Source organism: Erythrolamprus reginae, chromosome Z, assembly GCF_031021105.1.
Source record: "Erythrolamprus reginae isolate rEryReg1 chromosome Z, rEryReg1.hap1, whole genome shotgun sequence".
NCBI classification, from domain to species: Eukaryota; Metazoa; Chordata; class Lepidosauria; order Squamata; family Dipsadidae; genus Erythrolamprus; species Erythrolamprus reginae.
Window position 1 is genome coordinate 82,466,566 of NC_091963.1, and position 22,793 is coordinate 82,489,358.

The 22,793-nt window shown below is 47.4% G+C and overlaps 1 protein-coding gene across 4 annotated transcripts in view; it reads right to left on the reverse strand.

Annotated features, from left to right (window-relative positions):
• The window catches only part of GLB1 (galactosidase beta 1), a 304,228-nt gene that overhangs the window by 48,187 nt on the left and 233,248 nt on the right, over nucleotides 1-22,793 (reverse strand). The window lies entirely within an intron of this gene.

Sequence of the window (22,793 nt, forward strand, 5' to 3'; positions counted from 1 at the left end):
GGGAATCCTGGCCATGGCAAGGACCCGCGCTTTGCCTCAGACAAGGCTCCCTGGCTCTCCCTGGGTCTCCCCGTCACCCTAAAGCAGCGAAGCCCCCCACTGCCGCTTTTGCCTGGTCCTCCGCGGGGGGGGGGAGCCGTGCCTGAACCTGGAGCCTGCTTGCTCGCTTGCTCTTACTTGTTCCACCGCAGCTCTTCCCCCCCCCCATGGAGGACCTGGAGGGGGCTTCGCTGCTTTAAGGCAATGGGGTGACCTGAGAGCCAGGGAGCTTTGTTCCACGGCCAGGATTCCTTGCCTCAGGACTGCCAGTGAAAGCAAAAGGAGGCAGGGAATTCCATTTGCCCCATCAGGATTCCCTTCTGGGAGGTTTTGTTCAGATGAGCTCCGTCAAGTTCTCTCTCTCTCTCTCTCCTTCCTCCCTCCCTCCCTCCCTCTCCCTCCCTCCTTTACTCTCTCCCTCCTTCCCTCCCTCCCCCTCTCCCTTCCTCCCTCCACCTCCTCTTCCTCCTCCTCCTCCAGTATTCCGCCTCCCTCCCAGCCTTTGGGCCGCATTCGCCTTCCTCCACTGCCACCAGTGCCCAGCTCTTCCTCCTCTTCTCGCTTCTTTACAAGATGATGCTGGGTGGTGGCAGAGAGGCTGGGGGCAGCGGGTGTGTGTGGAAAAGGTCCACAGGAGAACTGGGGAGAACCGCGGCCACCGCCCTATGGAAGTGACCTGGCTGGAAAGCTCCCAAAGGTGGCCTTTGCACCACTGTTCCCCATAAGCTGTGCACACCTGCATGCGCGGCCCCCCAAATGCCCCCCACGCACCCTTTTCCAAGGGCGCACATGGAGCCGCCCCTGCCCCCGCCCCCCATGCCTCCGGCCCCCCTGCACCCCTAGCTTCTCACCGATGCCTCCCGCCTGCCTGCCTGATCCGCCTCTCTTTCTCCTCTGCTTCCTGCCTTGGTGCGTGGCTCCTCCCGCATCGGGAACGCCCGCCCTGCCGCTCTCACAGTCCCTTTGCCGAGAGCGCTTTTGCCCCGGGCTCTCAGCGAGGGGGCTGCAGGAGAGGCAGGGCAGGCATTCTCACAGCGGAGACCGGCGAAGGTGATTTTCAATGTCGGGCGCGTGGGTGCGTGTGCTCCCCATCCCCCTGCCAGCCTGCTCGGAACATTCAAAATAAGAAAAACCTTCTCCGGCGAAGGTTTTTCTTACTTTGAATGTTCCGGGCGGGCTGGCAGGGGGATGGGGAGTGCGCACACCCGCACGCCCGACATTGAAAATCACCTTTGCCGGCCTCCGCTGTGAGAAGAACGAAGAGAGAACGAGAGAGAGAGCGACAGAGCAAGATAGAGAGAAAGTGAGAAAGAGAGAGAGAGAGAAAGAGGGGGAAAGAGATAGCAAGAGAGAGAGAACAAGAGTGAGAAAGAGTGAGAGAAAGAAAACAAGAGAGAGAAAGTGAGAAAAAGAGAGAGAGAGAGCAAGAGGGGGAGAGAGAGAGAAAGAGAGAGAAAGCAAGAGAGAGAGAGATGAGAGGAAGGAAGAGAGTGAGAGAGAGGAAGAAAGCAAGAGAGAGAGAGACAGAGAAAGCAAGAGAGAGAGAGAAGAGTGGAAGGAAGAGAGAGAGAGAGACAAATGATAGAAAAAAGGGGATAAAAAAGAGAAATGAGAAAATGATTGAGGCAGAGAATGACAGGAAAGAGAGAGAAACAGAGAGAGAAGTGACTCTTGATTTAAAGCATATGGTAAAAGCACTTAAATAATAACAGAGGGGAAAAAACCCCAGCCCTCACCTGTTTTTATTAATAGTTATGTTTTTGGATTTGCTGGTTGTTTTAGTTTTAATAGTAATGGAAAAGAAATTATTAATTTCTTTTAATAAAAAAGAAGGGATTTTTTTTCTTATTTATTTATTTATTTATTTGTTTGTTTGTTTATTTATTTATTTATTTATTTATTTTTTATTTCTATGCTGCCCAGTCCCAAGGGGACTGCCGCTCAGACACTATACTTTTCTGCCCACACCGAAAAAAAATTAGAGGGAACATTGCTTTGCGCCCCTTCAGGTAAGCAAGCAGCAGGCGTGGGCTGGGGTCTTTCCCCTGCAAAGGTGGTGGTCACGGGGTGGCTTTGCTGCAGGCGGGTGTCTAGCAACTGCAGCTCCACCAGTTCTCCCATGGACCTCTTCCACACACCCCAACTCCCCCAGCCTCCGCGTTTTTCTTTCAGCTTCTGGATGGATGAGAGAAGCTAAGTGGCCGGAGACCTTCAATGTAAAAGGAATCAATGTAAAAACGGCAGTGGGCTGGCAGCGTTTCTGGCCGCTTAATTCCTCCTGTACAGCCCAAAGCCGAAAGAAAAACATGGAGGCTGGTGGACAAAGGGCAGAACTTTCGGCTTCTGGATGAATGGGAGGAGCTAAGCGGCCGGAGACCTTCAATGTAAAAGGAATCAATGTAAAAGCGCCGGTGGGCTGGCAACGTTTCTGGCTGCTTAGTTCCTCTTGTCCAGCCGGAAGCCGAAAGAAAAGCGTGGAGGCTGGCGGATGAAGTGGAGGTGAACAGAGTGGGGACAGAGGCGAGGCAAGGAAGCGGCAGCAAAATTTGTCTGTGGGAGCCCCGGTCATCCATCGTCCACTGCCCCTTCCTGCCAGAAGCCCGCGAGGGGCCAAAGCCAGGTGTGGGGAAGGGCGGAACTTCTGTCTTCGGGCTGGCCAGGAGGAGCTAAGTGGCCAGAGACATTGCCAGCCCACCGGCGAGGGAGGCCACAGCTGAACCAAGCCAGGAGCGGAAGGGTAAAACGGCCCTTCCCAGAGACCTACACAAAGCCAGGAACGGAGCAGTTCAACCCTTTCTGAGCACTAGCGGAGGAAGTCAGTGCTCCGCCAAGGGACGCCCAGTTGGCTGGCAGCTACCTGTCAACCTAAGCTTTCGTCGCCTGCAAAGAAACCATGGAACAGAGCAAACGCCTTCAGGAGAGTGGAGGGCGAAGCTCTCCCTCCCCACAGCGAGCAGCCCTTGTTGAATTGTTTGCTCTGTTCTGCGGCGTCTTCACAGGCGACGAAAGCTTAGGCTGACAGGTAGCTGCCGGGAAACCTCTGGGCTCCACTGAAGCCCCTGCCGCTTCCGTGAAGGCTCTGTGTTTCTCAGGACACCGGGGTGGCAGTGCGTTTGTCGTGCAGAATGAAAAGCTGGGTTCAGTCCTGCGATCCGCTCCGCGGGCACCACCGCCCTCCTGCCCAGCCCCGGGGATGGCGTGCTCTTCCACACACCCTGACTCCCCCAGCCTCCGTGCTTTTACATTGATTCCTTTTACATTTAAGGTCTCCAGCTGCTTAGCTCCTCTTGTCCATCCAGAAGCCAAAAGAAAAGCATGGAGGCTGGGGGAGTCAGGGTGTGTGGAAGAGGTCCATGGGAGAACTGGGGAGAGCTGCGGTGCCTAGACACCCACCTGCAGCAAAGCTACCCTGCAACCACCACCTTTGCCCCCAGGGGAAAACCCCCAGCCCAAGCCTGCTGCTTGCTCTTTGGGGGGGGGGGGCGCAAAGACCACCTTCGGGAGCTTCCCAGCCGGATCCCTTCCATGGGGCGGTGGCTATGGCTCCCCCCAGTTCTCCTGCGGACCTCTTCCACACACACCCGCTGCCCCCAGCCTCCGTGCTGCCGCCCGGCTGTCATCTTGTAAAGAAACAAGAAGAGGAGGAGGAGCTGGGCGCCGGTGGAGGAAGGCGAATACGGCCTGGAGGCTGGGAGGGAGCCAGAATACGGGAGGAGGAGGAGGAAGAGTATAAGATGCACCTTAGTTTTTGGGGAGGAAAATAGGGAAAAGAATCTGCTTACCAGGTATTCATCTGGCCAGAATCCTTAGTCAGCACATTATTTTATCCCCTGGTTAGGGCTTTAAAAAACCTTATTCTGAGAGAGTAACAATGAAAAAGCTTGCAAGCTAGTAAGAGCTGGGAACATCATTAGCACCTGGAAAGAAACATTCAGAGCAAGTAGAGCAATGGGAAAAAACTCTGCAAAGACTTAGGGCTTGAAAAACATTCTTCACAAACAATGAAAGAGCTTGCAAGTTAGTAAGAGCTGGGAACATCGTTAGCACCTAGTTAGGGCTGGAAGGAAACATTTGGAGCAAATAGAGAATGAAAAAAAATCAAGGACAGGGTTTGGAAAACATTCTTCGCAGAAAGTAACAATGAAAGAGCTTGCAAGCCAATAAGACCTGGGAACATTGATAGCACCTGATTAGAGCTGGAAAGACACTTACTCAGAGCAAGTTAGAGTAATGAAAAAAGCTTGCAAAGACTTAGGGCTTAGAAAATATTCCTCACAGAGAGAAGCAATGAAAGAGCCTGCAAGGTAAGAGCTGGGAAGATCATTAGCAGCTAGTTAGGGCTGGGGGGGGGGGGAAGCTACATTTAGAGTATAGGACACACCCTAATCAGCCTCTTTTAGGGAGGAAAAAGGTGCATCTTATACACCAAAAATACAGTAGTAATGGATTTAATTTTGGGATTTTGAATGATTAATAGTTGATGATGAGAATTAATATTGATATTGATTAATTTCATTTAAGAATTAAATCTAACATAAGTACAGTGATACCTGGTCTTATGCACACCTCTTCATACGAAGCTTAGGAAGCTTTTGCAGAGGTGATTTTGGGAGCGATTTAGTGCGTAGGAAGCTTTTGGAGAGGTGATTTTGGGAGCAATTTGGAGCAGCGTTAACCTTCGTTAGGACCTCCATTCCTCGCTTCTCCTCGCAGTCTGTCTCCACTCTGTTAGCCTTCACTTTGTCCGCCCGCCACTTTTTTTTTAAGCCTTAAAATTTGGATTTTCCTAATGGGTTTGCATGCATTATTTGCTTTTACATTGATTACTATAGGAAACATTGTTTCATCTTACAAACTTTTCTACTTACGAACCTGGTCATGAAACGAATTAAGTTTATAAGATGAGGTATCACTGTATTTAAAAGTAATTAATTACATAATGAAGCAATAACTTGGAATATGATTATATTATAGTTTGGTACAAATTGGATATATGGAAATAAATTTAAAATGATACATTTCAAACATTAGAGGGGAAGACACAGAATATGAATAATGAATCTGTTCAAGTTATGAAATTTGAAGAATATTTGCCTTCTTTATTGTAAAAATATTAGTTATATAATAGATATAAAATATTTACTATGAATTGATATTTTACTGTTGAAAATAAGTAATCATGAAATTTTTTAGGGGCATTTAGTTATGAGAAAATAAGGGTTTAGAAAAATGAAGGATGAGTAAGGAAGTAAGGAAATGAATGAAGCACAGTGGTGTTGATTTATTAAGCAAGAGAGGACAATTAGCAGAGGAATTAAACAATAGCATTAACATTTAATTGGAGAAAGAAATAATCTGTATAAACCGGGTGATGAAATTAGATACAGGAGGTAGCATGAGATCAATGACATATACCTAAAGTAGATATGAAATTAAGCAGTATTAATGATATTTATTTATTGACATAAGTTTACTAAGTTGTATTGATGTATATCAGAGGTCCCCAAACTACGGCCCGCGGGCCGGATGCGGCCCAACGAGGTCTTTTAACCGGCCCGCGGCAGCTCACGAGATTTTACTGGTCGATAAAATAAGCTCCTGAATCTCCTGTCCACTCACCGCGGTCGGCTGCTGAGTGAGGAGAAGGTGGAGAGGCAAGGGGGCGGGGAGGAAAGCGGACCTGCAATTGGCCCATTCCTTTGCCGCCTTTAGGGAGAGAAACTGTTGCTGCCCTATGGCAGAGCCATTTTTATTATTGTTGTGAGCCGCCCCGAGTTTGCAGAGAGGGGCGGCATATAAATCCAATAAACCTAAACCTAAACCTAAACAGTTCCTCTCCCTAAAGGCGAGAAAGAAATTGGCCAATTGCAGGCCTGCTTTCCTCCCTGCCCCCTTGCCTCTCCACCTCCTCCTCCCCTCCTCCTCCGCGGTGAGTGGACGCGAAATTCATGAAAAGGCGATTGGCAATTGAAAAACTGTCCACTGAAAGTCACAGCTAAGTGCACCATGGCTAAGTGTATGTGGGGGGGGAGGCGGCTGCTTGAAAACCCCTGACCTTCATCGCCTCCCCCCCACGGCACAAGGCGAGCACACCTCGCTGCTGACACCGCCCTGTCCCCCTGTCCCCCCTGCGCAAAGCTACGCAGCCCCAGATCGCTCGCTTCTCCAGCCAGCAAAGCCGACTGTCCGGCTTTGCTGGCTGATGCAGGAAAGCGTCGCATTTAAAAAGCACGCCACTTTCCCGGGCAGCCGGCTTTGCTGGTCGTAGAAGTGAGCAATCTGGGACTGTGGCGCCGTGGTGGCCTTCAAGCGCAGCCCTTCGCAGCGCCCCACCACCCGTTCCTGCAGGAAGAAATCGGGCGCTTTACCGGGAGGTGGAGGCGGCATGGGGCCGGACGCTGGGTGCTGGGGAGGGCGAAGGAGTGGATGCGCCTCTCAGCTGCAGAGCCGAACGGGGTGGAGGCAGGCGCTGGGGCCATGCAGGGCCGCTCATCCAGGGGGGCATGGACTAGCAAGCCGCCCTCCGCTCTCTCTCTTTCTCTCTCATGCACCACGCCGGCAGCAGAGAAAGAAAGAGAGAGGTAGAGATCAGGCGCGTTACCGGGTGGTGGAGGCGGTGTGGGCCCAGACGCTGGGTGCCAGGGACGCGGGGGGAGGGCGAAGGGGTGGATGTGGCTGCTGCCTCTCAGCTGCAGAGCCGAACGGGGGTAGAGATCAGCGGCGGAGTCCGGCGCTGGGGCCATGCGGGGCCGCTCATCCAGGCGGGCGTGGACCGGCAAGCCGCCCTCCGCTCTCTCTCTTTCTCTATTATACATAATATATTAATATATTTATATATTAATTAATATATTTATTAATTTTAAATTGTAACTAGATGGGTGGGCATTGGATTTGGTATTATGTACTGTACTGTTTTTTATTATTGTTGTGAGCTGCCCCGAGTTTGCGGAGAGGGGCGGCATATAAATCCAATAAACCTAACCTAACCATACACCACGCCAGCAACAGAGAGAGAAAGAGAGAGACCGGAGGGTGGCTTGCCGGTCCACGCCCGCCTGGATGAGCGGCCCCGCATGGCCCCACTGCTGGATTCCGCTGTTGATCTCCGCCCCCGTTCGGCTCTGCAGCTGAGAAGCAGCAGCCACGTCCACCCCTTCACCCTCTCCCTGCATCCCCGGCACCCAGCGTCTGGCCCCACACCGCCTCCACCACCCGGTAACGCGCCCGTTCTCTACCTCTCTCTTTCTCTCTCTGCTGCGGGTGTGGTGCATGAGAGAAAGAGAGAGAGAGAAAAAAGAAGGGAGAGAGAAAGAGAGAGAAAGAGAGAGAAAGGAAGAGGAGAGAGAGAAAGGGGGAGAGAGAAAGAGGGAGAGATAGAGATAGAAAGAGAGAGATAGAAAGAGTGAGTGAGAGAAGGAGAGATAAGAGAGAGAAAGAAAGAGAGGGACAGAGAGAAAGAAAGAGGGACAGAGAGAAAGAAAGAGAGGGACAGAGAGAAAGAGGGACAGAGCGAAAGAAAGAGAGGGACAGAGAGAAAGAAAGAGAGGGACAGAGAGAAAGAAAGAGGGACAGAGAGAAAGAGAGGGACAGAGAAAGGGAGAGAGAGAAAGTGAAAGAAAGGTAGAGAGAAAGAGGGGGAGATAGAAAGAGAGTGAATGAGAGAATGAGAAGAACCGTTGAAACTTACCTGAACGGTCTTCTCGATGCACTGCGAGGAGAGTCCAACATGGGTGATACTTCAGCCTGATTGGTTAGAGACTGAGTTAAATTATAATATTAATTAGCTCCGCCCTGTAGTCACCCCCTTATAGCTCAGTCAATAAAAACGAAGGAGTAGTACAATTAACACAACTTTATTAACTCAACTTCAACAAAACACTGAGCCCCTGGGCCAAACGGCCGGGTTGGGTTTGGACTCTCCTCGCAGTGCATCGAGAAGACCGTTCAGGTAAGTTTCAACGGTTCTTCTCCAATGCACTGCTGCGGAGAGTCCAACATGGGATATACCCAAGATTATGATACTAGGGCGGGAGAAGGCTGGACCAGGGGCGTATGGGCATCACACACCCGCTGCAGCACTCGTCGGCCAAAGGCCGCCTCCAAGGATCCGAATGAGTCTAACTTATAATGTTTTATGAACGTATTTGGAGTGGCCCAAGTCGCAGCTCGGCAGATGTCCTCCAAGGGTGCCTGGGTGGACCACGCCGCAGAAGTAGCCGCACTCCTTGTAGAGTGGGCCTTGATGTTCCCAGGTACTGTCTTAGATCGTGAGGTGTAGGCTGTAACAATACAAGACGTCACCCATCGACTAATCGATGTAGGAGATACCTTAGCTCCCATCGTAGATGTTGCGAAAGACACAAATAAGGCCTCCGTTCTACGGAAAACGGCTGTCCGACGAATATAGATTTTAAGCACTCGACGTACGTCTATCTTGTGCCAGCGTAACTCCAGCGTATGGTTACCTCGTGCACAGAAGTCTGGCAACACAATATCTGTTGATCTATGGAAAAAGGAGTTGACCTTGGGCAGGAATGTCGGGTCTGGTCTTAAAACTACTCGATTGGGTTGGAATAGACAAAGGTCAGGTCTTACTGAAAGAGCCGCCAGGTCAGACACCCTCCTGGCCGATGTGATGGCCACCAGGAAGGCAGTCTTAAAGGACAAAAGACGGAGGGAAATATTACGGAGAGGTTCGAATGGGGGCGCCGTCAGGGTATCCAACACAAAGGAAAGATCCCATGATGGGAACCTGTGTATCGGCGGAGGCCGTATGTTAGCTGCTCCCTTGAGAAAATCTCTCACCCACGGGTGATGAGCGATTGTTCTTCCCTCATCCAGCTTAATGATGGTTGATATAGCCGCCACCTGTCTACGCAGGGTGTTGGGCGCGAGACCTCTGTCTAGCCCGGTCTGCAGAAAGGATAGAACCTGCGCTACCGATGCTGATTGTGGGTCTGTTCCAGTGTCAACACAGAATCTGTGGAAGGCTGACCAGGTGGACTGATAGATCCTTGTCGTTGAAGGCCTACGAACTGCTTGTATGGTGGAAATGACCGCTTGTGGAAGGGCTGCTGCTCTCAATCTGTCCCCCTCAAGCGCCACGCGGCAAGTTTCCACCACTGGGGATCCGGATGGTAAACTGATCCCTGGCTTAGTGAGACAAGGTTGATCGGGAGGCGCCATGGCGGAGTGATTGACAGATCCATTAAGTCCGCAAACCATGGGCGGCGTGGCCAATAAGGGGCGATGAATATCACCTCGGCCCTTTCTGCAATTATTTTGGCCACTGCTCGGTGGATGAGGCACGTCGGCGGAAATGCATACAATAGGCCGCCCGGCCATGGGGTCCTGAGGGCATTGACTCCTTCGGCTCCCGGACACGGGAAACGAGAGAAAAAGCGACGCAGGTGTGTGTTTTCTGTGGTGGCAAATAGATCCACCAGTGGATTCCCATACCTCCTTGCCACCGCCTGAAATGCCTGTTCTCCCAAACGCCACTCTGCCGGTTGAAGGGTGGACCTGCTGAGCCAATCCGCCTGCACATTGTCCACCCCTGAAATGTGCTCCGCCCTGATTGAAAGCAAGTATGTTTCTGCCCATGAGAATAGAGTATTCGTCTCTCGCATCAGTCTGGCTGACCTCGTCCCTCCCTGATGATTCAAGTGGGAGCGGGTCGCCACGTTGTCGGTAAGAATTAAGACATGAGCATTCTGACACTCCTCGAAGAACGCCTGAAGAGCTAGAAAAACTGCCCGTAATTCCAGAAGGTTGATGTGACTGTCCGCTAGCTCTGGCATTGTCCACAGCCCCTGAGCCACTTGCGTCTCTGAGTGAGCCCCCCAACCTCTGAGGCTCGCATCCGTGGTGATAACCACCTCCCTCTGCCTTAAGAAGGGGGAGCCTCGAAGAAGCGCGGGTGAGCGCCACCATGGGAGCGACCTCCTGACGCTCCTTGGGATTGAGACCATACGCTGTGAGTGGCTTGATCGACTCCGTTGGTACGGGAGGAGGAACCACTGCAGGGGCCTGGTGTGGAATCTGGCCCAAGGGACGATGTCTATGCAGGAGACGAATGACCCTAGTACCTGAGATAGTAAGGCTAAGGTCACTCTCTCCTGATGGCAAAGAAAGGTTACCATGTCCCGAATCTTCATCTTGCGTTCGTCGGAAAGGAAGACCTCGCCCACTTGCGAATCTATCACTGCTCCCAGGTGTTGAAGCCGGGTCGTGGGAGTGAGATGGCTCTTTGGAAAGTTGACTGTAAAGCCGTGGTCCTCCAAGGTCTGAATTGTCAACTGCAGGTCCGTTCGAGCACTCTCTGGAGTCCTGGACAGGATAATAATATCGTCCAGGTACGCCATCAGGCGTACCGAACTGGATCTTAGCGAAGCTGTCAGGATGTCCAGAAGTTTTGTGAACGTCCTGGGCGCCGATGACAACCCGAACGGCATTGCTCGGTACTGGTAATGACGGTCGTTGACACAGAACCTGAGGAATTGCCGATATTCCGTGTGTACAGGTACATGCAGGTAGGCCTCTTTTAAGTCTATGGAGGTCATGTAATCTCCCCTCCTGATGCAAGAAAGTATCGTACGGAGCGAGTGCATTTTGAAGCGTACATACCGGACATAAACATTGAGCTGCCTCAGGTTTAGGATAAGCCGGCAGCCCCCCGATGTCTTGGGTACCACGAATACCACTGAGTAGTATCCCTGCCCCCTCTGGTCGAAGGGAACTGGCTCTATGGCCCCTATGTCTTCCAGGTGTAGAATCTCCTGCTGCAAGAGGAGTCTCTTGTGGGGGCATGCCACCCAAGGGCATTGAACAAAACGATGGCGTGGCCAACAGAGGAAACTGAGCTTGAGGCCCTGAGAAACAGTGTTGAAGGCCCAAGGATCTGCGGTTGAATCCGCCCAGACCGAAGCGAATGCCTGAAGGCGGCCTCCGATAGGAACCCCAGTGGGGCAGTCACTTTTGACTACGGAATCCCTTTTGGTTCGCATTCCCAAAGGACTTTCGGGCCTGTTGATATTGGCGCCCTCGATTACCATAGCCGCCTCTGTTGCTCCTGAACGTATTCTGGTTGAATCCTCCTGAATACGGCCTTGGATTTTGTGTGCCCGCTGTAGCAGGCTCTTGGCGAAATGGCTGCCTGCGGTAGTATGGCGTTTGGCGACGATCAGCTCGTTTGGCTGATTTAGGCAGTACCTTCTTCTTGTCCTTATCCTCTATAAGGACTTTGTCCAAGGCCTGCCCAAAGAGCTCTGAGCCATGAAAAGGAGCCGAAGCTAGCCGCCACTTAGACTTTGCGTCTGCTTGCCAGGAACGCAACCATAATAACCTCCTGGAGGACAATGTGGCTGCCATCGCCCGTGAAGCAAATTTGGTTGCCGTCAAGGTAGCGTCCGCCGAGAACTCAGAGGCCAGAAGAAGCTTGCCTATATCCTGCCGAAGGCGCCCTTCTTCCGGTCCTACTCTGGACTGCATCTCCTGCAGCCAGAGGATACAAGCCCTGTTGAAAAATGAAGCCGATAGCGAAGCTCTTAAGGCCCACGAAGCCATCTGATGGGTCTTCTTTATTAGTGTTTCGGCCCTTTTGTCGTCAGGCTTGAGGCCCTCTGCAAGTTCCGACGGAACCAATGCACTAGAAACTAAACTGGCCACCGGTTGGTCAATGGTCGGAAAAGCCAGCACGTCCTCAATCTCAGGGTCGAAAGTGTACATTTTCCTGTCCAACATTGAGGGACCCTGAGCTGCCGCCGGTTGCTGCCACGGTCGCTTAATATTGCCCAAGAATATCTGCGATGATGGAATGTGGCATTACTCAGGTTGCGGCTCCGTAAATAGGCGCACTGCTGGTTGGGGGCCAGCTCCTGTTTCAACTGGTTTGGACGCTGCAGATAAGGCGGCCACCTGTTTAGCTTTCCTCAAGAGGATTTCGAACAATGCCGGTTTGAAGAGCATTGCTGAGGCAGGTTGATCAGGAGGGGGCCCCTCATCCTCTGACAGCTCACACTCATGATCTGATTCCTCCTCTTCCTCATCCATTTCAGTATCTAGTGGGAAGGAAGAAGCCGGTGGAACTGACCAGAGATCCCTTCTGGGCGGCTTTGCTTGCTGCACCGCTGGTTTCTGGGGCCCCACAGCCATGCCCTGAGTATAGGCGCAAGTTAGCATTTCCTGCAAGGCAGGTGGCATAGACTGCCAGGTTTCATTAACCCTGAGCCCAGCTGCCGATGGGATAAACGATGCAGATGGCAAGGAAGTTGCATATGCTGGCTGAGGCGGTTGGAATATGTAGCCTGCTGGCCCCCATGCCTGTGACTGTGGAAAATCCGGCCTATGAGGTGCTTCATTGGGCTGGCTCGTAGACTGCCTGCCTGGTGATAGTTCAATGCTATGCACCGATGGCTCAGAACCCCTTTGTATGCCTGGGGAGCAACCAGGCAGCCATTGTTGTAATTGTGGCAGTATTGGGGTTGTGGCCTGAGGAGGAGGCGAGGGAACCAGCGAGGCCTGCCTTTGGGCGGCCTCCAGCTGCGCCTCCAAAGTTTTAATCCTCCTTTCTGCTTCCTTCAATGATGAAGAGGAGGCCTTGGATCTGCTCTTGGAGGAGGTAGGCTTTGAGCCTAATTTAGGAGCCTCCTCCCTCACAGCTGCTGCCTCAGCCAGGGCACTGGCTGCTTGATCTGTCATTTTAACCAGATAACTCACAGTTGAAAGATCAATTGATTGCTGTAAATGATCGCTCGTGACTGCTATTTAGTGCACCGATCGCGTCTCCACAATCCACAAAATGGCGCTATGTGGATTGCAATGGGCGTGACCTCTCCGATTAAACAACTTCCGACTAGCCCAAAATGGCGTGCGCCGTTGAGAGGCGGGAAATTTTGGCGGGCGCCTCTCCTACCCCGGATCTGTTATTTTAACCGTTGGCTAACAAGAGGGGGAGGGGGGGCAACCTGAACATAGCTCAGAGGCGGTAAATTAGCCTCTCCGCTCGATTCTTCCGCTCGCTTTCCAAGATCGCTTCCTCAATAGCGATCAGCTGGGAGTCGGCCGATTAACGCGCTGCCGCCGAAATCGGCGATCTTCAACGGCGCAAACAAGCACTGCCTCCGGTAAAGGCTTCAACTCCCTGCGGTGAGCTTGACTCAGAACAGAGTAGGGAGGGGGGGGTGCCTCTGAGGCAACCGTACCTTCGCCCCTGCAAGCTCACTGAGGTTTAGCCACGGAGGCTAGGGACCTCAGCATAATAAAACGGCTCAGGATCCAACCACTAGGCAAGTAGAGGGGTCTGGCCACGGAGGTCAGGGACCCTGCCTAGGGAGAGCCGTACCCCTGAGCTGCTCCCACTGGGGGAACAAGCTCTGAGGAGGTAAGTAGGTGCAGGTTATACCCTCGGGGGGTAGGCACCTGATTCTGGATATCCTTTCTGTTTCTGTAAAAGAAAGAGATAGGGAGAAAAAAACACATTAATTAGTATTTATTTATTTAATAACTAAAGCATGTAAACAATTAAAAAACACTTCAATTAATTTCAAAACTGAAGAGAAGAAAACTCAAGTCCCTATATCTACGACTGAGTTTTTTAAACTGAGCTATAAGGGGGTGACTACAGGGCGGAGCTAATTAATATTATAATTTAACTCAGTCCCTAACCAATCAGGCTGAAGTATCACCCATGTTGGACTCTCCGCAGCAGTGCATTGGAGAAGAGAGAGAGAAAGAAAGAGAGAGGGGGGAGAGAAAGAGGGAAAGATAGAGAGGGAGAGAGAAAGGAAGAAGAGAGATAGAAAGGGAGAGCGAGCGAGAAAGGAGGAGACAGAGAGAGGGAGAGAGAAAGAGGGAGAGATACAAAGAGAGTGAGTGAGAGAAAGAGAGAAGAGAGAGAAAGAAAGAGAGAAAGAGAAAGAGAGGACAGAGAGAAAGAGAGAGAACTAGAAAGACAGAAGGACAGAGAGAAAGGGAGAGAGAGAGAGAGCGAGGAAGAATAAATATTAAATATTGTATTTGTTCCCATTTTGTTTTTTACTTTAAATAAGGTATGTGCAGTGTGCATAGGGATTTGTTCACACATTTTTTTAATAGTCCGGCCCTCCAACAGTCTGTGGGACAGTGAACTGGCCCCCTGTGTAAAAAGTTTGGGGACCCCGATGTATATGATGAATGGAGTTTTTTCTTAGTGGGGAAAATAATAAGTATTTTTTTTTTGTAATTAGAATAATCCACTCAGGGATGGATTTAGGGGCGTGAGAGGAAGTAGGAAAGAAGGAAAAAAAGGAGAGAAAGAAGGGGAGGTAGAAAAGGAGGAAGCAGAGTGGAGGAAGGAAAGAGAGTAGAAGAAGAGGTAGAGAAGGAAATAGGGAGGAGGAGGAGATAGTAGTAGGAAAGGGGAAAGAAAGTGTAAGAAAGTAGGACCAGAGGTGGAAGAGAAATAGAGACAAATCAAGGATCCCTAAGTTTGATATTGCAATCAACACAAATAGGTCCAACAATCAGCATGTCTGAATAAAAGTAGGACTAAATCTGTTACCACTCAGTAGGCATAGGGCCCTAGTGGCGAACCTATGGCATGCATGCCAGAAGTGGTATGCAGAGCCCTCTCTGTGAGCATGTGTGCCGTCACCCTAGCACAGACTAAATGCTGTCAGACATGCACCGAAACAAGCATGGGCAAATAAGGCTTGGATTTGTGGATACGGTTTTATTTTGTGCCTCCCATTTAAGCTGATAGAAAACCAGGAGCCTGTTTGAGAATAGTCCCTGCTCCTTTCCTTCTTTCAAAAATTACACACATACACCAGCAAATAACCTGTGTGTTGATGAGACCTAATTGCAAAGTATGTGTATGTGTAAGACTAAACTAGAGGGATCTTGCACACCGCTCTTTATTTCTGCAGCAATAAGGGATCCCTTGCTGCCCACCTCCTCACCCCATGCTTGGTCCTCTTAGTATGTTCTTTTCCTGTGGCAGGATAATCTTGGATCACGTACAGAGTGCCTTCACTGTTCAATGCCCATGCCCCCCAAGATTTAGACTAGAATTACTTTCACTTTCAGTTCAACTCCTGCAAATTTTCAGCCCACAGAAAGGAGAGAAGGAGAGGACTCTTTAGTTTCACCCTTCTTTGGTCCAGCTCCCTCCCGCCCTCCTATGCTGTGATGACCCATCATACACATCCTGCTTCCCTACTGTATTCACATGAGGACCACTCCCCCGTTTCCTTTTGGGAGCCCATCTGATCTCCCTTCTAAGGCTAGCTGGGCTCTGCTGCCTCCTCTTATCCTCCTCCCACTCCCTGCATCAGTGACAACAGCAGGTAAAGGAAGGTCAGCTGACCTGGAACTTTGGCAGGGTGCCGGGAAAAAGCCTGGCTTTGGGAGGGGAAGGTGGCAGTAGGAGCCCCACAGATGCTGAGACATTTCCTTGCCCAAAGGGCTTTGCTGACTCGGTGTAGGCCCGAGGACGGAAGAGGCATTGTGGAGATGGTGTGGGCTGTGTGTATGTGTAAGAGAAGGAGGTTAGCTTCTCTAATAGAAAAATGAAACTATTATAAAAGCTATTAGAGAAGCCATCATAGAACAGTGAGGCATTTAAACATTTAGAATATTTAATGAAGTGTAAGTCATAGGCACAGTGTCTAGAATGTAGTATTGCAGGCTATTTCTGCACTCTAACCACTGGGCCTACAACTCTTCCGTTTCATTAAATATTCTAAAAGGTTAAATACCTAATTGTTTTATGATGGTTTCTCTAATAGCAAAATGAAATCTTTTAGATGTTTTGCCAATACCATAAAATTGCAGGCTGGCAATTTGGCAGTTCGAATTTCACCAGGTTCAAGTCGTCTATGACTCAGTCTTCTATTCTTCCAAGGTCGGTAAAAGGAGGACACAGATTGTGGGGGCAATATATTGTCTCTGTAAACTGTTTAGAGAGGGCTGTAAAGCACTGTGAAGTGGTGTATAAGTCTAAGTGCTATTGCTATTGCTATTTTAGAAGGCTTCCACAAAGAATATGAAAATGATAGTAGCTAAGATTTAGAAGGGGATTATGCAATTTCACTATTCAGAACAATGGAAAAAGTTATTAGAACTCCTGCTCATCTTCTACAAGTTGAACTGAACTATACTTTGTATTAAAGTCTGGATTGGTAAGCTCTTAGAAACAGGCTTGGGTAATATTTGGATTTGTTATTCCATAAAAACAGCTGGAGATCTTCCTTAAATGAATATTGGACAAGTACAGTAATACCTCAAGATACGAACTTAATTGGTGCAAGGAGGAGGTTCGTAACATGAAAGGTTCGTAAGACGAAACATTGTTTCCCATAGGAAACAATGTAACGTCAATTAATTCGTGCAACCAAAAAAAAAAACCGCAAAAAAATTGGCAACATCCAGGAAGGCCAATGGAAATTCTCCCATCTGCAGCGTCATCGGTCTCCGGGCAGATTCTCCCTCGGTTTGAATTCACTTCAGAACCCGGAAGTTTGGCAAAAGTTCGGCGTTTGGAGGCTCCTGGGAAGCCGCCCGGCTGTTTTAAAAGGTGACCACCGGGCTGGGGGGCTTCCCAGCAACCTCCTGAACCCCGAACTTTTGCTGAATTTCCGGGTTCGCTGTTCAGGAAGCTGACGTCGCTTCAAGGCTGAGGGCAAAGGAAAATCTGCCCGGAGACCGATGACGCTGCAGATGGGCCAATGGAAATTCTCCCATCTGCAGCATCATCGGTCTCCGGGCAGACTTCACTTCAGCCTCCTGAACCGTTCGTAACTCGAAAAAAGTTCGTAAGAAGAGGCAATTTTTTTCTGAACCCCGGGTTCGTATCATGAGTTGTTCGTAAGACGAGGGGTTCGTATCTTGAGGTACCACTGTATTCTCTTTCTATGCCAATCATTCTCTTGGAATCCAAGAAGTGGTGAGACTTATTTATAATTTGAACACTAGGAGAACTACTGTACACGGTGATAACTAAATTCTGATATTTGTAGAAGTTGAAATTAGACCAAAAATAAGCTAAATATTTAAACAATATAACTTTCTACAAAATTTGGCAACTATTTGCATTGTTTAATTGTATAATTATTAAACAATTTCTTCAATAGTAATTAAAGATGTACTGTATTTTTGTAGTATAAGACACATCAGAATATAAGATGTCTCTTAGTTTTGAGGGAGGAAAACGAGGAGAAAAAAAAATCTGCCTACCAGCATTCTTAACCTGGTCAGCTTCAGCACATTAGTTCACTGGTTGAGAGTACATAGTAAAGCAGTTGAAGCACGTAAGTTTAAGACAAGACAGCAGCTGTTCCGGGTTGCCATTTAAGGCTTCATGCCTCACGTTTTCAGGCTCCAAATGTTTATGTTTATTTAGATTTGTATGCCGCCCCTCTCCGCAGACTCGGGGCGGCTCACAACAAAGTGCAAAAGACAATTTACAACAAATCTAAATTTCTACTAAAAACATTTAAAAAACCCCATTTCTAAACACACATACATACATACATACCATTCATAAATTGTATATGCCCAGGGGGAGATGTCTCAGTTCCCCCATGCCTGACGACACAGGTGGGTCTTAAGGAGCTTACGAAAGGCAAGGAGAGTAGGGGCAGTTCTAATCTCCGGGGGGAGTTGGTTCCAGAGGGTCGGGGCCGCCACAGAGAAGGCTCTTCCCCTGGGGCCCGCCAACCGACATTGTTTAGTTGACGGGACCCGGAGAAGGCCCACTCTGTGGGACCTAATCGGTCGCTGGGATTCGTGCGGCAGGAGGTGGTCTCGGAGGTATTCTGGTCCAATGCCATGAAGGGCTTTAAAGGTCATAACCAACACTTTGAATTGTGACCGGAAATTGATCGGCAACCAATACAGACTGCGGAGTGATGGCGAAACATACCTAGGTAAGCCCATGACTGCTCTCGCAGCTGCATTCTGCACGATCTGCTCCATCTGAGAGCCATTCAAGGCTGCGGGGATCACCAAAGCACATCACTACCGATCGCCACCCAAAATGTGACAGAGGCCAAAAATGGGGTGTGCAGAGGCCGAAAACACAATGCACAGAGGCAGAGATCTAAGGCAATGAGCTTTGGTAATCCCTGAAGCCTTGAACCAGCGAGCCTACTGTCCCCTGTCCTAATGTTTCTCTCTTGTATCATGTATATAAACATTGTTATTTCTTTATATACTACCAATATGTACTTGACAAAGTAAATAAAAATAAATAAATAAACAAATTTGGAGGCTGAAAATATGAGGCATGGAGCCCCAAAGCACAAGCCATTGTCTGTGGCAATCTCTGCAGCCAAGAAGAGGATGTATAGAGGCCAAAGGTTGGGCAGGACTACATTCAGACACTTCCAAATTTTCAGCCTCTTTTTTTTGGGGGGGGGGGGTCTTATACTCAAAAAATATCGTATGTATTTTGGCAAATTCCTTATATAGAGATTCTGACATTGTAGTCATTCTCACATTTATGATCTTCAACATTATTTTTATATGACTGTAATATTATCACTCTATTAAAGGAATGTTGAAAGAAGGTAGTCAAACTAAGTTTAAAAAATTATCTAGTTTTTGTGAAGGTGTGTCACAAATAAGAACAAATTAATGTTTAAATCATGTATGAGCAAAGCCAATGTCAAATAAAAGTGTACTTTAAATTTTTGTAATGTCACTGGGCATATATAATTATTTATTTTGTATAAAATTGTGCACATTATTGTCCCTTTCAAGTTGTATTTCGGTTTATATAATTAGGGGGCAGTAATAGAAACATAGAAACATAGAAGTCTGACGGCAGAAAAAGACCTCATGGTCCATCTAGTCTGCCCTTATACTATTTTCTGTATTTTGTCTTAGGATGGATATATGTTTATCCCAGGCATGTTTAAATTCAGTTACTGTGGATTTATCTACCACATCTGCTGGAAGTTTGTTCCAAGGATCTACTACTCTTTCAGTAAAATAATATTTTCTCATGTTGCTTTTGATCTTTCCCCCAACTAACTTCAGATTGTGTCCCCTTGTTCTTGTGTTCACTTTCCTATTAAAAAAACTTCCCTCCTGGACCTTATTTAACCCTTTAATATATTTAAATGTTTTGATCATGTCCCCCCTTTTCCTTCTGTCCTCCAGACTATACAGATTGAGTTCATTAAGTCTTTCCTGATACGTTTTATGCTTAAGACCTTCCACCATTCTTGTAGCCCGTCTTTGGACCCGTTCAATTTTGTCAATATCTTTTTGTAGGTGAGGTCTCCAGAACTGAACACAGTATTCCAAATGTGGTCTCACCAGCATTCTATATAGTGGGATCATAATCTCCCTCTTCCTGCTTGTTATACCTCTAGCTATGCAGCCAAGCATCCTACTTGCTTTCCCTACCGCCTGACTGCACTGTTCACCCATTTTGAGACTGTCAGAAATCACTACCCCTAAATCCTTTTCTTTTGAAGTATTTGCCAACACTGAACTGCCAATACAATACTCAGATTGAGGATTCCTTTTCCCCAAGTGCATTATTTTACATTTGGAAACATTAAACTGCAGTTTCCATTGCTTAGACCATTTATCTAGTAAAGCTAAATCATTTACCATATTACAGACGCCTCCAGGAATATCAACCCTATTGCACACTTTAGAGTCATCGGCAAATAAGCAAACCTTCCCTACCAAACCTTCCCCTATGTCACTCACAAATATATTAAAAAGAATAGGACCCAGAACAGATCCTTGTGGCACACCGCTTGTAACCTGACTCTGCTCAGAATACTCGCCATTAACAATAACTCTCTGATGTCTACGCTTCAGCCAGCTGCAAATCCATTGAACTATCTAGGGATTAAGTCCAATCTTCACTAATTTATCTATCAGCTCTTTATGTGGAACCGTATCAAAGGCTTTGCTGAAGTCCAGGTAGGCAATATCCACGGCACCACCTTCATCCAACACCTTTGTGACATAGTCAAAGAAATCAATGAGATTAGTCTGACATGATTTGCCTTCAGTAAAGCCATGCTGATTTGGGTCTAATAAGTTATTATTTTTTAGGTGCTGATTTATCCTCTTTTTGAGTAGAGTCTCCATCATTTTAACTACAACTGATGTCAAGCTAACTGGCCTGTAGTTACCAGCTTCTTCTCTACTGCCCTTCTTGTGAATAGGCACAACACTGGCCATTCTCCAATCCTCAGGAACTTCTCCTGTTAACAAGGATTGGTTAAACAAATCAGTCAGGGGGGTAGCAATGACAGATCTGAGTTCTTTAAGAACTCTGGGGTGGATGCCATCTGGACCCATTGCCTTATTTATCTTTAATCGTTCAAGTTCTTCTAAGACATCGGCTTCTAAGATCACTGGAGCTGAATCCGTACAGCTGGAAGCAATGCTATATCCCTCTATAGTATTATTTTGTAAGGTGTCTTTTGAGAAAACTGAACAGAAGTAGCTATTGAAATGGTCAGCGATCTCCTTATTCCCATTAATGCATGTATTATTCCCGGTACTAAGCTTCGTGATGCCGCAGTTTTTCTTTTTCTTATCATTAATATATCTGAAGAAGGTTTTATCCCCCTTCTTTACAGATTTGGCAATTTCTTCCTCTTTTGAGGCTTTAGCAGCATATATTATCTGTTTCGCCTCCTTCTGTCTCATTTTATATACCTCCCTATCAGCTATACTTCCAGACTCTTTATACCTCCTATAGGCAGCCTTTTTTTCATTGACTATAGCCCTTACATCATTGCTAAACCATAGCGGTTTCTTCTTCCTTTTACCTTTAGTTATTTGTCTTACATACAGTCCAGTGGCTTTTAAGATGGCCTTTTTTAATACAGTCCACTGGGTGCTCGCTCCTGCCATTTTATCCCTCCCCTTTAATTCATTATCTAAATATTCTCCCATTGCATTAAAATTTGTTTTTCTGAAATCCAATACTTTGGTTGCATTATAGGATTGCTCACAATGAGTTTTTACATCAAACCACAAACATAGATGGTCACTGCAACCTAAATTTTCTCCCACCTTGACATCTGAAACCCAATTCCCATTCGTAAAAACTAAATCTAGAATATTCTCCCCTCTAGTTGGTGTCTTAACCAGCTGTGCCAGAGCTGCTCCTGTAAAGGCCTCTACTATATTCTTACTTTTGCATGTAAGGGCACTGGGGATATTCCAGTCAACATCAGGCTTGTTGAAATCACCCATAACCACAATATCTCCCTTTACTGCCATTTGGGTAATTTCATCCACCATCTTGTTGTCATATTCCTCGGATTGCCCTGGAGGCCTATAGATCACCCCAATTCTAATGACAGAACCTTCTTTATTTTGCATGCAAATCCAGAGAGTCTCTAGATCTTGACACGTATTTTGAATTAGTGTTGTTTTTAGACTTTCTTTAATATAAATGGCTACTCCACCTCCCCTTCTCTCTATTCTATCCTTCCTATACAGTGTATATCCTGGTATGGATATTTCCCATTCATTAGAATCCTTAAACCATGTCTCAGTTATGGCAACCAGGTCCAAATTATCTCTAGATATTATGGCCATTAATTCACAGAGCTTGTTGCTCAAGCTTCGAGCATTTGTGCACATTACCCGAAGAACATTATTTTCGTTATTAGTTTGCCCCTTATCATCAACAACTACATCTATATTATTTGCAGCTCCCTTTTCATAAGCTTCCAAAAACTGCTTTATCCTCATTGGTCGGGGACAGAAATCACCCACATCAGTTACATCTCTGTCCCCTTTACCTAGTTTAAATGCCTGTCCAAAATAGTTCTGAATTCCTCACCGAGCACCTGGGTACCTCTGTATGATGGATGCAAACCATCCCTGTTAAACAACTCCCTATTAGACCACCTACTGACATCATGACTTACATAGCCAAAACCTTCAGCTTTACACCACTGCCTTAACCACACATTAAACTCTCTGATACACGTTATTTTATCCTCTTGGCCACAAACCGGTAACACCTCTGAGAAAGTCACTGAATCAGTTATTTTACCCAGCTCCACACTTAGACATTGAAAATCTCTTTTTACTACATTAACATTTCTCTGGGACAAATCATTTGTGCCAAGATGCACCACCACATCAACGTTATTACCTTTACTCACAGTCTTAACAATGTTTGTAATCCGCCTCCTGTCCCTGCTGGCAGTGGCCCCTGGGAGACACCTCAGCACCTTAACCACATCCTTGCTCTGTCCCAAATCAACACCTCTAACGGTCGAATCACCCACAAGAAACAGAGTAAGCTTCACATTTCTGTTCACATAAATCTCCCATTTTTTGATTCTATAAAACTTGTTCAATATTTTAATACAAATCTCTTAATTCTTTTCATCTCTTCATTATCTTGCAGCTCCTGACACTATTCCAGAGAAAGTTTATTTCCAATTTTTACTTCCTCCCATCTTCAAAACATTACATCTTTAATTAGATTTATTGCTCCATCCTTATAACTCATTTACTGAGTTCAACTCAAAATCTCTGATTAATCTAGAGCATTTTTATTCAATCACAATTTCTTTTTACAGTTTTCACATTTATTTTATGCCACCCACACTAGTCACCACTCCCTTCCTGACACATTTCACTTCTTAAGAATTCACTATCAGAATAGAAACTCAAGTTCTCCATTAATACTGTCGAATATGCAAATGAACTTTCCAAAATATTAATACATTTCTTCTAAAAAGTATAACAGAGACTAGAATAATAGTCTAACTCCT